At 39.9% G+C, this 17500-nt stretch overlaps 1 pseudogene; it reads right to left on the reverse strand.

Annotated features, from left to right (window-relative positions):
- LOC137646984 (fap1 adhesin-like) overlaps window positions 1-17500 on the reverse strand; it is a 420090-nt pseudogene that overhangs the window by 382468 nt on the left and 20122 nt on the right.

Here is a 17500-nt window from a genome sequence, read left to right on the forward strand (position 1 = left end):
CCTCCCATTAGGGGACTACATAAACCAATGCAACATAGCTTGCATAACAGAACAATTCTATTAGAATTATCCCAGATAAGGTACATAGAATAAATGCTCAATTATACCAATAAATTGACACAGGTGAAAGAGACGCAAGGTTCTCAAGAACAAGTTTATTGACAGACAATAAATAGACAGGTTAACAACAATTATATATATATATATATATATATATATATATATATATATATATATATATAAAAAGAGGATAACCCAAAACTTTAAGCATAAGTATGATAGTAAACAGAACTTGTTTATCTGAAAGAAAAAACATTAAATGCCACTTTTTTAAGATACCGAGGTATCAAGTCATAAAAGTCTGTATTACAAATCAATCACATTAGCGTTAAAAACGCTCGGCACACATGTCTGTACTTATGCTAGGTTCACCTTTGGAAAAAGAACAGTCTATGTGGGCACTCGGTACCCTCATTTAGTTTGTAGTACAGTATGTACCTACACACTCACACTGGACTTAATCGTCCCAATTAAGACCACTGTTCCTCGCAGAGTTAAACAGTAGGGTTAACTACATGACCCACTGCTACCACAGATCTCTTTAGTTCCTCTACTTGCTTCGCATAGTGGCGAAAGAACACTCTGGAAGACTTCCAGCCCGTGTACGAACGGAGATGTTCAAAATCCATACAATTAAAGAAATTTAGGGATGAGGCAACTTTCCTCGGATCGTGACCTGCGGGTGTACTGTCAGGATCCGCTCTGCGAATAAAATATGTGATTTTCGCTCTGAGTTGATTCAGAGATAAATTTGAGCCTGATGTTTCTCCCCTGAATAGTTGACCACCCTTGAAGTCTGAAGTTCTACGAAGATAGACCTTTAGGCATTCTACTGGACATAGAGATGCATCTTCTTTCAGAGGGCAGATTCTCCAGGGACCCCACCTGTTGGTGGTTAACTCATTCTTGGCGAGAAACGTAGGATCCGGAAACAGGTTCAGTTCCCCCCCATCCAGGAACTGAACACGACCTGCCTCTCTCGAGAGGGCTACGATCTCACTAACCCTGGCCCCGGACGCGAGTGCAAATAGGAAAATAACTTTTTGTGTCAAATCCTTTAACGCACATTCTTCATTGCTCAACAGGGAGGCGAAATGAAGAACTTTGTCTAAAGACCATGAGATAGGCTTTGGAGGTGCTGAAGGTCTGAGCCTAGCACAGGCTTTCGGAACTTTATTAAAGATCTCGTTACCTAGGTCGACCTGGAAGGCAAATAAAATGGGTCTCATCAAAGCAGATTTACACACTGAAGTCGTGTTAGCTGCCAACCCTTGACCATGGAGGTGGATGAAGAAAGATAAGCAGAAGTCTGTTGAGATCTCCTGCGGATTCTTTGCCTTTACAAAGGCCACCCATTTTCTCCAAGATGACTCATATTGCCTTCTAGTCGATTTGCACTTATATTCCTCTAGGAAGTCTATGCTGGCTTTCGAAATCCCGAAACGCTTTCTCACCGCAAGGGCGAGAAAATCATGAGCTGCAGGGTCCGGGTTTTCTGTAATGAAGCGCAGACAGTCGACTTCTGGACTCGCTGGGTCAGAACTGGATGTGGTAGCGGCACAAACTTCAGCTGTAGTTCCAACGCCAAGGGGAACCACATGCTGTTCGGCCACTTGTGGGCCACTATTGCCGCTACCCCCTTGAAGGATCTCAGTTTGTTGAGGACCCTCAACAGAAGGTTGTGAGGGGGGAACAGATAAATCCTGGACCATCTGTTCCAGTCGAGGGACATCGCGTCCACTGCTTCCGCTAAGGGGTCCTCGTACGGGGACACGTACAGGGGCAACTTCTTGTTGTCTTTCGTCGCAAAGAGGTCTATCTGCAGTTCTGGGACTTGATTCAGAATGAAGGAGAATGATCCTGCGTCTAAGGACCATTCCGACTCTATCGGTGTGAACCTGGATAGTGCGTCCGCTGTCACGTTGCGGACTCCTTGAAGGTGAATTGCCGACAGGTACCACTTCTTCTTTTCCGCCAATCGGAAAATGGCCAACATCACCTGGTTGAGAGGTGGTGACCTCGACCCTTGTCGATTCAAGCATCTCACAACCACCTCGCTGTCCATCACCAATCTTATGTGGATCGAGTGACGCGGGGAGACTTTCTTTAAGGTAAGGAGCACTGCCATAGCTTCTAGAAAGTTTATGTGAAAGGTCCTGAATAGCTTGGACCAAGTCCCCTGGACTTTTTTCCGATGAGAGTGACCTCCCCATCCCTCCTTTGAGGCGTCTGAGTGAATCGTCATCGACGGGGGAGGTGGCTGAAGAAGAACCGACTTCTTTAGATGTCTGGCTTGGGACCAAGGCCTGAGAAGAGTACGTAGCCGAGGCGGCACTGGACTTCTCAGATCTCTTCGCGCGTTTGATGCATACCTTCTCCAAACTCCGGTTGCATCCTTTAGCTGTGCTCTTAGCACTGGGTCTGTCACCGAAGCAAACTGGAGAGAGCCTAGTACCCTCTCCTGTTCGCGTCTTGATATCCTTTCGGAATCTAGAAGTCTCTTGACAGAGCCCGCTATCTCCTTCCTTTTCTTCGTCGGGATGGAAAAATAGTGTGACAAAAGGTCCCAGTGGATTCCCAGCCACTGGAACTTTTGGGATGGAGAAAGTCGAGACTTTTTTCTGTTGATCTTGAAGCCTAGGTACTCTAGGAACTGGATCACCTGACTGGAAGCTTGCAAGCATTCGGTCTCGGATGCTGCCCACACCAGCCAGTCGTCCAGGTAGGCTACTACCCGAATTCCCTTTAGGCGTAATTGTTTGAGAGCTGCGCTCGCAAGCTTCGTGAAAATCCTTGGGGCTATGTTTAGCCCGAATGGCATGGCTCTGAAGGCGTATAGTCTCCGTTGTAGCCTGAACCCTAGGTAGGGGGAGAGTCGACGGCTGATTGGGATGTGCCAATAGGCGTCTGACAAGTCTATAGAGACTGAGTATGCCCTCTTGGGCAGTAAGGTCCTTATGTGTTGCAGTGTTAGCATTTTGAATTTGCAATTCACTATGAACTTGTTGAGTGGCGACAAGTCCAGAATGACTCTGAGCTTTTCCGAGTCTTTCTTGGGAACACAAAACAGCCTCCCTTGGAATTTGATGGACTTCACCTTTCGGATCACCTTTTTCTCCAACAGTTCTTGAACGTACTCCTCCAGAACGGGGGTGGAGTGTTGGAAAAACCGAAGGCACGGGGGTGGAGTGCTGTACCAGCTCCAGCCCAGTCCATTCTTGAGTAGGCTTTGGGCCCAGGGATCGAAGGTCCAACGATCCCAAAATTTCATCAGTCTCCCTCCTACCGGTATCATTTCACTTGGACTGCCGTCCTGAGGTCTTGCCTCCCTGACCACGACCACCTCTGAATCCCCTTCCCCTTGAGGGGCGCCTAGACGAGCCTCTGGCTGCTCCTCTAGGCTTTGCTCGAAAGGAAGAAGACTGTCCTTCGAACGTTGGGGTGAATGCCGTGGACTGACCTGGCACAGCCTGGGGTACCCACTGAAAAGTGGTCGGGGTTTGTGCCACCATCTGGGGCACTGGAGGCAATGGCAATTGCAGTTGCTGTTGCTGTCTAGAGGGCTTGGCTGGCCGAGACGGTAGCCTAGTCCTCATATTCTTCCTCTTTGGTTGAGGACCCTCATCCGGGGAAGACTTTCTTTTGATAGCCAGGCCCCACTTCTGGAGAAGGTTTCTATTCTCCACGGCGGCCTTATCAACAACTTCTTTGACCACATCGGTAGGGAAAAGGTCTTTTCCCCAAATGTTGGAGGAGATTAACTTCCTTGGCTCGTGCCTCACCGTAGCCCCGGTGAACACGAACTCCCTACAAGCTCTCCTTGCCTTGACGAAGCTATAAAGGTCCTTCGTCACAGTGGCTAGGTGAGTCTTAGCCACCACCATGAACATTCCATGGACCTTGGGGTCACTTGCCATCGTCTCAAGAGTAGTCTGATGAGACATTGAGGCAGCCAGTCTTTCTTTTGTCTCGAACTCTCTTCGTAAAAGAGAGTCGGACAGCTTGGGGAGGTCCTCGCCGAATTGCCGTCCGGCAATATCAGCCTCCAACTTTCCCACTGAGAACGTCAGATGGACATCCTTCCAGTCTTTGTGGTCCATAGGTAGGGCCAGCGACAAGGGTTTACACTCCTCCAGGGAGGGGCAAGGCTTGCCGGCCTCGACTGCCTTTAGGACAGCCGCAAACCCTTTCTGTAAAAAGGGGAAGGCTCTAGCAGGAGAGGACACAAAGGAAGGGAGCTTCTTGCTCAATGCAGCTACTTTCGAGTTAGAGAAGCCCCTCTCCTTCATCGAGGATGAAAGTAGGGCTTGAGCCTTAGCGTGGTCCATGATTATGACCTCCTTCGGCTCTGTCTCCTCCCTTGAAGCTGGTTCTTTTCTCAGCCGGACATAGCAGTCCAGATATGATGCCTTGCTGGGCCAGAATTCCACCTCCTCTAGGGGAACTGAACCCAGCTTATCCGAGATGACGATCTTTCCAGTCGTCATCGGCATGTGCTCAGCATACCTCCATGGGTTAGCATCTGAGCATAAGGGAAGGTCTTTCACATTGAGCCTTTTCCGGGGCCCATGTGATTCTGCCAGGGACTGCATCCGCAGTTCCATAGCAGCCGCCTTCTCCTGATTCTCCTTCTGCATTTGTTGGATCATTCCAACAATCGAAGAGAGGGCCTGTCCCAGTTCTACTGGGAGACCGGCCGATGTTGAGGGAATAGGCTCCGGAATCTGAACCGCAGTAGCCGACACCTCGTCGACCTCATCCTCTACGACGTCCGGGGCTTGAACTTCATCCTGACCTTCTGCCAGGAGGTCTTGTTCCAAACGCTCATCCACGTCAGACATCCTGTCATCTAACTGGATGTCTTGCATCGCGACCGCGACTTCAACGTCCACCTGGACCTGATCTTGGGGGATCTCCTCTTGAGGCTAGGGAATCACTGCATCAGCTGATGCCTTGGGAAAAAGATACGCCCTCATCTTCTCACTTGGAAGATAAGGGCCAGAGGTGTTCTTTTGGAAGCCCCTTACCCAGGTACGAAGCTTCTCCCTTGCTATATCCCTTGATTCCGCCGTCCTAGGGGAATCAAAAGCCTCAGTAATCAGGTTAGTGCATACAGTACATACCTGAGGGTCCCAATACTGGAGATCATCCTTGGAGACAGCGCATGCTGCGTGTCTCCTACAAAACTCATGTCCGCAGAGGTACTTGCTGCGGACGTTGCAGAAAACATTTCCGCACTTCGGAGGGTCCTCCTGTAAAGAGAAGAAATTTCCATGAGTATCAAGTGAACTATGTATCACTGGATATGCATAATATAGCTTAACAATTCATAAAGGAAAGACACACACTTGTGTTTCCCTCACAACCCATTGTTGCAGCCTTCCAGATAATAAAATCAAATGGTTAATCTCTTCTAGAGTAACCAATGCAAGGTTTCCAGAGGAAACAGGTGGAGCTCACACCTAAGCAATGATTTTAAAATCCTGGATAATAGACAGGAAAGAACTCACTTTCCTATCTGTAGGGCAACAGCAAAGGGATGTGCAAGAAAACACAATAGTGTTAGAACACACAGTGCTGTACCAAAACCCTTACCATAGTTTTCTTCTTACTGTATATGTTATACTGAAGAATACTAGTACAGTATAGGGGGATACGTGCCGGCAAGTCATAACTAGCTTTAAAGTATACTACTTAACAGCTATAAGGCGGCAGCACTCTGGTTCAAATGCATGTGCCGGCCGGCAGCAACTGCCGGCCGGCAACAGCCAATGTCGGCCGGCAATGGCTGCCGGACGGCAACTACACAAGGTAGTACCCAGCTGCCGGCCACACTCTTGGTGACCGGCAGACAAGGGCTGACATAAGCCGGCCGGCAAAGGTACAAGATCGATGCCAGCCGACAGCAAAAGAACCAGAGGACTACACCTGCCCGGCTGCCGGCCTCATAGGCCGGCAGCCGGGTCGGGTACAGCACTAGAAGAAAAATAGAATGGATGCCGGGATAAGAGTGTACACAACCTCCAAGCCCGGCAATCCGAAAGAGTGCATATAAGGAAGGGGAGAATCTAATTCAGGCTTCCTGACCAATGCCATCTGGCTCTACAGGCAGGCATGGATGAGGGACCAAGAGAGGACCGGGCAGCACTCAAAAATATAAGACCCTTGCCGGCCGGCAGCTCTGCCGGCCGGCAAGGGGCTGAGTCAATTCCACATCCTAACCTATACTAGGTCCAGATGTAGAACGACGTACAGTACTGTAATGGCTAGGCCATTACAGAGAAAGAGGGGGAAGGGACAAGAGGGTCCTACCAACCTTGCTTTAGTGACAGATCACCCGCAGCCAAGAAACTTATCTTAGCCTAAGGGAGATCTAAGGGGGAAGGCCAGCAATACTTGCCAGCTCCCAGAGCACCAAAGCAAGGAAGGTGTTGCTACTCCCAGGGAAAGAAACTTATCCTCCCCCGAGAACAGCAACAAGGACTAGTCTGGTAGATCACAAAAGAAGGAATCATATCCACAGAAACCTTCTGTAGTGACCTAAGGAGGCTAAGCCCCCTTTGTCTGTGTCAGGCCAGCGAGGGAGACTCTGCCCCAAGCCAGACAAACACAGACTCAGACTAAAAAACTCTGTTGTTCTGTCCCTCTTTGAACCATACTACAGGAACAGGAAGGTACAGTAACACCCCAGTATAGTTTTATCGAAAATAAATTCGGAAAAAACCACTTAGGGATAAGCCCAAGGCTTAAACAGAGGGAAAGGGATTGCATACCTTCTCCGAAGAAAAGAAAGCAACCGGGGAGTATGATAAAGTATACTAAGGCTCCATAAGCAACTTAGCCTAGGCACCAAGAGAATCGATTACCTAAATCACCGAAACTCACTCGTATACTATCTTGGAAATATTCCACACAGTCTTAAATGTATAAAACATAGCCTAAAGCTTCAATAAAATTTTTATTACACTCGGAATAACCAAAATCATGCATGAAGTACTAGGACCAAACGACTAGGCTACATGGCCTAGCGTAGGCCAGAATGGCGAATAATTCGCCAAAATAATACTAAGCACGAAAGGAAATCCTATGTAATGCTAAATAGCTAAAATTTATTAAAGCAAAACAACCGGGAATGTCGCTCTGACTAACTAAACTTATACCTAGCGAGCGACAGCGTCCAGGACGCCTCCGGTAGGCTACGGCTCTTGTATCAAAGATTAATCCTATTAATCACTCAAAAATTTACCAAGAGCCTACATTTATACATAAAAGACATTATACTCAACTTATCAGAGGCCGACGAAGACGGAGAAGCCATGAAAAGTAGAATAAATCCAAGATTTGCGAGAAACACAGGAAAAAACACCGAGTTGTTAAGCTACGCAAAAAGGAATACAGATGGCGCCAGGATTGGCGCCAGGCACGCATACGAATCGGAGGATAGGGAAGCCTTGGGAGCGGCTCCCCTTTTTCTTTCCCGAATTCGTTTCTTGCCAATCGCCTCCTACGAGACGAAATCTCTGTCCAGGTTGCAGATTGCCATGTGGCGTGTCAAGAATACGTCCTCTGATATGTCGCGATATCCCTTTCACGAGGGATACTCGCTCCAGGAGTTAGAATTCTGGTACCTTAATGTAAATTCTCTGGGAATATCGCCGAAGTTGTAATATACCCTAGGAAGCTACCCTATAGGAACTTCCATCAGGACGACATGGCTTGAGCCCAAAAATATATATATATATATATATATATATATATATATATATATATATATATATATATATATAGATATACATATATAAGTATATACATATATATACATATATATAAATATATATACATATAAATATATATATATATATATATATATATATATATATATATAGATAGATAGATACATATATATATATATATATATATATATATATATATATATATATATACATATATATATATATATGTATCTATATATATATATATGCATATATATATATACTGTATATATACACACACACACACACATATATATATATATATATATATATATATATATATATATATATATATATATATATATATATATATGATAACTTTTGCATATTTACTTGTGCTTTTTATATTCAAATAAGCCATATGTTTTTGATACATTAATGTCTGGATTCTCTTAACGACCTCGGGATCAGAGTCCCAGGTGAAATCACACAAAGACAATAGCTTCTGACTGGCTGAGGGTCGAACCCTGGTCCAGGAAACTTGTATGTACAGTGACATATCACTTAGCCACTTGTGGCCAAGTGGTATGCCACTATACATACAAGTTTACTAGACTAGTGTTCGACTCGCAGCCAGTCAGAAGCTATTGTCTTAGTGTGATTTGGCCTAGGACTCTGATCCCGAGGTCGTTAACAGTATCCAGATATTAATGTATCAAAAATGTATCATGGGTTGTAATCCTTTCAAGTGTGTGAGCGACTTCTTTAGGTCTGTGTCATCAGCATACTTATCTTCAAGATCAGAGAGTAAGTAACTCTTCCCTCACATCTTCGCTACATGAGAATAACTCGGACACTTAATAGTCATGGCGTATACTCCTACCGATACCCATAGGGAAAAGAACTTGTTTAACAAATCTGTATTCTCCCCGACATATCATATCCCTTAATCTTTTCCTTCAAATGATCAATCTCTTGACAATATCTTATATCGAACTGTGCGCTTGCATTAAATTCTACTTACTTGCCTATTCCATATTGAGTTATTAATGTAGCTCTGAGAAGAATATCCGCCGGACGATCATGGTGGGTTTACGATATGGTACCTTCCTTGCTACGATCTGTAAAGTAGACGCTGCTACATTTCAGTAAGGATAAACATTTGCCACATCGTTTGAAGCTCTATGATTTCTAAAAGTTATGGAATTTGTAGTGGTGAGAAAACAAAGACCTTATATTCAATCTTTTTTTTTCTGATAAATATGGTACATCACCCTTCCCGTGTCTCTCTCTCTCTCTCTCTCTCTCTCTCTCTCTCTCTCTCTCTCTCTCTCTCTCTCTCTCTCTCGAATATGGTAACCATGAAACAGCCTTTACCCTTATCTTATTAGTCTTTAATTTTTTAGCCATCCGGCTTTAAACATCATCGCATGTTTAATTAATTCTTTCATGCCTTATCTTCCATTTACCATTTCTTCATCAAAATATCCTCTCACGCTTATTGACGCAAAGGGCCTTGGTTAGATTTTGCCCGTCGTCTCTATCTTGAGCTTTAAATTCAATACTTCTCCATTCATCATCTTCTACTTCTTGTTTCATAATCCTCAGCCATGTAGGCCTGGGTCTTCCAACTCTTCCAGTGCCTTGATCACTATATGGAGTTTATATACCCTTAAAAATTATCTTAAGAACTGTCGAACTCTCATGCTTCTCGATAATTATATGGAGTTTGTATTCCATCAAAAATGATCTTCAGCACTGTCGAACTCTTGCATTTCTTGATAATTATATGGAGTTTTTATTCCCTTAAAAATTATCTTCAGCACTGTCGAACTCTCATGCTTCTTGATAATTATATGGAGTTTTTATTTCATTAAAAATGATCTTCAGCACTGTTGAACTCTCGTACTTCTTGATAATTATATGGAGTTTTTAATCGCTTAAAAATTATCTTAAGCACTGTCGAATTTCCGTGCATCTTGATAATTATATGAAGTTTTTATTCCCTTAAAAATGATCTTCAGCACTGTCGAACTCTCGTACTTCTTAATAATTATATGGAGTTTTTATTCCCTTAAAAATGATCTTCAGTACTGTCGAACTCTCGTGCTTCTTGATAATTATATGAAGTTTTTATTCCCTTATAAATGATCTTCAGCACTGTCCAACTCTCGTACTTCTTGATAATTATATGGGGTTTTTATTCGTTTAGAAATTATCTTGAGCATTTTCGAACTTCCGTGCCTCTTGATAATTATATGGAATTTTTATTCCCTTAAAAATGATCTTCAGCACTGTCGAACTCTCGTACTTCTTAATAATTATATGGAGTTTTTATTCCCTTAAAAACGATCTTCAGCACTGTCAAACTCTCGTGCTTCTTGATAATTATATGGAGTTTTTATTTCCTTAAAAATGATCTTCAGCACTGTCCAACTCTCGTACTTCTTGATAATTATATGGAGTTTTTATTCCCTTAAAACTATCTTCACCACCGTCGAACTCTCGTGCTTCTTGATAACTATACAGAGCTTTTATTCCCTTATAAACGATCTTCAGTACTGTCGAACACTCGTGCTTCTTGATCATTATAGAAAGTTTGTATTCCCTTGAAAATTATCTTCAGTACTGTCGAACTCTCATGCTTCTTGATAATTATATGGAATTTTTATTTCCTTAAAAATGATCTTCAGCACTGTTGAACTCTCGTACTTCTTGATAATTATATGGGGTTTGAATATCTGTAAAGAAAAGATCTTCACAAATGGCTAGTTCTCATGCTTCTTGATCATTATAAGGAGTTTGTATACCGTTAAAGAAAAGGTCTTCAGCACTGACGAACTCTCATGCTTCTTGATTATTATATGGAATTTGAATATCTGTAAAGAAAAGATCTTCAGTACTGTCGAACTTTCATGCATCTTGATCATCATATTGAACTTGTATACCTTTACCGAAAATATCTTCAGCACTGTCAAACTCTCAGGCTTCTTGATTATTATAAGAAATTTGAATACCTGTAAAGAAAAGATCTTCAGCAATGTCGAACTCTCAAGCTTCTTGATCATTATTTGGATTTTGGGTACCCTTGAAGAAAACATCAACAACGCCAAACTCTCCTGCTTCTTGATCATTATAATAAGTTTGTATACCCTCAAACAAAAGAGATCTTCAGCACTGTCGAACTCTAGTGCTTCTTGATCATCACATACTATGTTCACCTTTAAAAAAATCTTCAGTACTGTCAAACTCTCATGCTTCTTGATCATTATATGAAATCTCTATACCTTCAAAGGAAAACCTTCAGCACTGTCTAACTTTCGTGGTCCTTGAACAAGGGTTCATTATTAATTCTATTGATTTCCCCTGCTTCTGAATACAGTCGTGCAATAATCCATCCGTCTCTTCATTTGTGAAGAATGCTTCAATAAAGAAGGCAGAGGAAACGTTACCTCTTCCCCCTTTTTTTATACCTATTTTTTTTAGTTAATAAGATCTGAACGTGAGGCCATTATTCCACGAGAATGCAAAATGATGCAGGTGTCTATCTTTACACCTACCATCCATTTGAAAAAAGCGTAACTGCGGGGTTAAAGATGCATCGTCACCTGTCTTGACGTTCAACAAATGTTTAAAGTTAGTGGCCACGAAGAAGTGTAAGGAGTTAAGAAAAAAATTATATGGTAGGCTACTCCTTGTAAAAGTTATAAACTTGATTTTTTTTTAAAGAATCTCAGCATATCCCATGTGTGCATCCTCCAGCTGTAGGCATGTTATAATAGACCGAGACGAAAATGAAAAATTAGAATAGTGTAGCCTAGCGGATGGTGGAGGAAGCTGAAACCAGGCGAGATGACCGTTCGATAATTATTATAAAAGAGCTTCTCTCTTTCCTGACCACCCTCTAATGCTTAAAAACTTAGAACCATAGCTATGATCACTGTCTACTGTTGATAGATATTATCGTTGTCATTCTTTTATGTTCGTTGTTGATAATATATATTGAAATGGTTTATATTCAATGTACTATCATATATTATTTACTTTCAGTTCATGTTTATGACCAAAGTGCAAATTATACAGGACATCAGAGGACACTATTCGGGAAGAGAACCTATAAGAAAACGAGAAAGCATGAAAAGAGATATGAATTGGAAAATTCTTTGAGACAAGATCAGGCATATGATAACGACTGTCTGAGATATCGAAAAACGTTGTGGAGATGTTTCTTGAACGTTTTCATGATTCAACCTCGCATAATGGGAACAAATCTCATGTCAGGGGTAATGCACTTACTTAAGGGTTTGGAAAGCTGCCTGTAACTGTACTTTATATTTAATAAATATAATTAAAAGGATAGTATTTAAATCTCCTTTTGATAGAAGTTTGCATACGTAGGCATGAAATCAAAGGAAAAACGTGTTTGCGAGGGTACAGATGTATTGTCACCTTTCTTGGATGTGGTTTTCGACCGCTAAGGAATTTTTACTTAATATGGTCTTACCATAAGTTCAAAACTCCATGAGAACTGATATCCACCTATCTTTACCATTCATTCATAAAACGAAGAAAACCCTGCTTGTGAGGGTAGACATGTATTGTTATCAATTTATTAGGAATGAAACGACCAAAAGAGAGGGTTTAAGAAGTGTAAAAGGAACATGAAAGGGGAAAGTAAAAAGGAAAAATCAGAGAGAGAGAGAGAGAGAGAGAGAGAGAGAGAGAGAGAGAGAGAGAGAGAGAGAGAGAGAGAGAGAGAGAGATAGGGAAGGGGATGAGGAAAAGGACACGTAGCATTCGAAGATATAAAAAAGATTTAGTGATATAAATGAAAAGTATGGAAAAATACGTGATAGAATTTTGAAATCCATCGTGAATGATAAGTGATGAGAAATACAAATGAAAAGTATGGAAAAATACGTGATAGAATTTTGAAATCCATCGTGAATGATAAGTGATGAGAAATACAATATGAGAGGATTTGGAAAGTAGTGTGAGTGTGTGTGTTATGTGTGTATGTGTGTGTGTAAAAATCACAAGAACCCGTGATGCACAGATGCGCAAAAAACCACAGGGGAAAATGATAATATTGACTAGTTTCGTCTTTGACTATTTCAAGAGAACTGGCTTATTGAGAAATTTTTTATACAATATTTAGTATAAAGAGAGTACAAACATGCATACAGATTTTTGTCGAACAATAAATACATCTGACAAAAATGTCTCCTGTGACGACTCAAGCCCGAAGGTGCTTTCGCAGTGGATCTCATATCCCCATTAGCCAGGTGGGCTGCTCAAAGGGATGTTTCAGATGTCAGGTGTCCTTTTCTTTTAGACCTTTTGATAGTTACCTGCAATTTTCTTTTATATTGATATCCATTTATCTTACAACAATTTTAAAATTTATCCACAAAAACTTATACATGCATATTACCTAGACACAAGTACGTGCTTTGACAAAGATGCATTCACACCCATATAGCCCACATACTTTCACATGTACCGGTATGTAAAAACTCATACCAATATGTAAATACAGCCCTATCCAAATTCATTTTTAAATATTTCAACAATAAAATAAGGACTAGTAAATATTGCTAAGATATTTTTTCAAACTATGAAATCTAACCAAAACGTGCAATGTAGATCACGAGTGTGTTTCATTCTCATATCCATTCATTGTGAGTTGATGGTAAAAATAAACAATATCCAGTTTAATTATTGTTAACTGTAAGGCCATGGATAACTGAAACATGTGGTTACTTTGCAATTGACACTACGTGTTCCTGTTGGTTTCTTATTGACTGCCTGGTTATCAATTTATTGGTTCCCCATCTGCTTTTTAGATTACTCTAATGGTAATAATCCATACTACGATACAGCCACCTAAATCTATTTACAACTATCTATCAGTCGCTAAATGTTATTTAGAAAAAATATTCTAGCTTGTTTTTGAGTATTGTTCTCCTGTCAGGTCTTTCGCTGCTTAGCTAATAATAATAATAATAATAATAATAATAATAATAATAATAATAATAATAAAAATAGTGATAACAATAAACAACAACAACAACAACAACAACAATAATAATAATAATAATAATAATAATAATAATAATAATAATAATTACATGAAAATCTAGTGGATTCGTCATTTTATTTTCTAAATATGGTAAAATATAAATAGTAATAATGGAGTCTAGTGGCATGAAGAGGCAAAAGTTGATGAATGGGAGTTAGTAGTGTTGGTGAAAATGCCAAAAAAAGGAGACCTGAGTGATAGCAACACTTACAGAGGCATAACACTTACGTCAGTTGTTATGAAAATATATAGTATGCTTATTCTAAAGAGACTGGAGAGAAAAATTGAAGAAACGCTGAGAGATGAACAAGCAGGATTTCTAAAAGGTAGAAGTTGCACTGACCAAATTTTCATTTTGAGACATGTTGCACAGCAATACGTTGAATAAAGAAATCCACTTTTGATGACATTTATGGACTATAAAAAAGTCTTTGATAGTGTGAACTGACCAATTTTGTGGAGAGTCCTGCGTTATCATGGAATTCCTCTTAAATATGTATATTTGATTAAGTTTGTTCATGAGCATAGCAAGTGCAAAGTTAATGTTAATGGAGTCCTATCAAATAAATTTCCCGTGAACAGCGGAGTACTCCAAGAGAATGTGTTGTTACATATGTTGTTTATCCTCCTCATGGATTTTGTAATGCGTAGAACAGTCGGAGATGGTGGAGAAGGATTGAACTGGTTTGGCGATAGGAATTTAGGAGACCTAGAGTATGCTGATGATGCTGTCCACCACAGCAGAACACCACAAGATTTGTAATGCTTGTTTACCAGAATGCATGAAAAATCACATGAGGTTGGACTGAAGGTAAATAAAAGAAACACAAAGATGATGAGAACGGAGTATGTAATGGAAGATGAAATTTCATTGGAAGGAGAATGGATTAATGAGATAGAATCATTCAAGCATTTAGGAACTATGATATCCCATACTGAGTCTTTAGAATTAGAGTTTAGTGAAAGATTGAAAAAGGCAAATCAAACAATGGCTAGGTCAGATCAAATTTGGAGATCAAATCACCTGAAATTACATATAAAAATCAAACTATATATCAGTTTAGTGAGATTTATTTTACTGTTTAGACACGAGTCATGGTATGACAATGAATCAGTCTCCAATAGATTTAGTAGATTTGAGAACAAAGCCCTCAGAAGAATATTGGGAGGTAAATGGCCGGACAGGATTAGAAATGAAACTATAAGAGAGATTACTGGAGTGCCATTTGTGGATGATAGCATGATGAGGAGTAGATGGAGATGGTTTGGGCATGCTCAACGCACTCCCCAAGAGAGATTAGTTCACCAAACGTTCAGCTGGGATCCACAAGGCACTAGAAGAGTTGGAAGGCCCAGGCCTACATGGCTGAGGACTATGAAACGTGAAGTGGATCAATGGAAAAATATTGAATTGAAAAGCTCAAGATAGAGACGACTAGGAAATCTAACAAATGCCCTTTGCGTCAATGGGTGTAGGAGATGATGATGAGGATGATAAATCATGGATATTTATCATATTACTTTTTACTAACATCTTGATATTATGTTACTATAATAGCAAAGACGTTTCGAAACAGAAAATAAAGGAAAATTTTAACATATCTAGTTTGCTTGACCCCATTATTGATAATATGGAGGACCTGGTGGCTATTCATGTCATTAATTGTATATTCTAAAACAGTGTGATTTTTTAACATTATGACAGATAAATTCTAGATTTTTTTTATATATAAATCTTCAAAGTGTATCAATTCTGAGTATGCTTACTTTTATGATACAAAAAGCGTTATATGGAACGTAAACCCTTGTATTCAACAGAATTCTCAACAAAGATGACTTCAATCCTTGAGCCGACTTTGAATGCTTCTTTTAAAACATAGCTTATATTCAAATCTCATAAAAAAGATCTATAGACCACACACAATTTATAGGTAATAACAACATAGATTCCAAAATGGTAATAAAAAAGAATTTAGGAAAATAAAAAATGAATGAATTAAATTTCTTTCTACACCTCACATTTCCTCTTTGATATTTGATATCAATAAGTCAATTTGTTGTTATAAACCCTGAATTCTCTAGTTTTGAAATTAAATCATTTATCTGATAATATAAAATACAACACCTAAAACTGTTTTGCTTTAACGATGAAGAACATAGCATTTAGGGTAAGTTTCATTACATGCAATTTGATAATCTTACCTGTTGCTATCTTTTTAAAAGGATACGGTCTTTGGTCTTCTTTACTATCTTCTACAACGGACTCACTCTGATTTGACTTTGACATCCTAATGGTGAAGGAAGAGGTGGTCATAGTGTTGGCAACGGAAGCTGGAAGCCTTTGCAGAGAAAACACCAGGAGGTGGCAATATCTGTCTGTGTGATATCCAAGGTTACCTGTGCGGCATCCTTTCCTTTTCGGGGGCACACATCACTGTCAAAATCGCTTAGTTCCTTTATGCATACTGAAATAGAAAAAGTAATTTCTCTGAAGGATACCCATTAAAGCTGTTGAACTCTAGTATCATATACTATATTTAGTTTGCAGTAAACAGACATTCATAACATATCTGAAGGCTTATCTGTCCTCAGCTAATGTTCCTAAGGGCATCAAAGAACGAAAATACTCATCACTTTTCTAATTCTGTATGTTATTGGATAGTATTTTTCAAAAGATAAAATTTCGAAAACATCTTTAAAATATTTGCATCTTCAAGACTTACACATTACTAGAGTTGGGTAAACAATGGGAAGAAATTAATTCATGGTGTTTTTTCATAATATAACCTGGTATCATGAACATTTGTCAAACAGTATATAAAAAGAAATTTTTAGTGAGTTTCAACGGAGGCAGGAAATCTAAATCTCTAATTAGGTTTACCACCAATCACATGAAAAGTACTCAAGTAATAAACTAGCTGCCCTCCTCTGAAGTTTCTCAAATTAATTGTGAGCTGCCACATATCCATTCTGCAAAAAGTGTTCATCGGGGCAAGATAATTGACAAACAATATTGCAAATTAATGATGATTTTGTTTCATTCTGTAATGTTACTTGATGCCATCATGTTACAGTCGTATCCATAAAAAACAAAACGGTATCACGCTGCGTCCGATAATCTTTATCATAAAAGTTTCCTATAAACCTTTATATCTTTTATTTCCCTCAAACTAAAGTTTATATATAAAGATGCTCTGGTCACCCATTCTCCCTCTGTATAATATAACTGGTGATCTGAATATCTCTCCAACAGAAAAAAAAATTATTATCTTTTCAGTTTGAGGGATTACAACGTCTAAGCATGTGGTTTTTCCAGCAGTCAATGTTACATAACAATATGCTTTTATATGCATTTCAGTTTCCTCTTGGCTTCATCTTCGTGTCGATTGATTCCCTTAACCTGGTATACTGCACGAAGAAAGCAATTATCATTGTAATAGTGTGCCTTGCAACCACTCTAAACTTATGAACCATTTAAAGCATATATTACACAATATCCTGGGTTATGATTTAGTTTTCATATGTTACTAAATGATCAAAAGACACTCCCCCCCCCTCCACAAAAAAAAATACATTTGTCTTAATTACATACAACTAACAACCATCGTTCTTTTATGATTAAAAATTTGCTTAAATTGATCAGTTA

The sequence above is a fragment of the Palaemon carinicauda genome, chromosome 9 (genome assembly GCF_036898095.1).
Source record: "Palaemon carinicauda isolate YSFRI2023 chromosome 9, ASM3689809v2, whole genome shotgun sequence".
NCBI classification, from domain to species: Eukaryota; Metazoa; Arthropoda; class Malacostraca; order Decapoda; family Palaemonidae; genus Palaemon; species Palaemon carinicauda.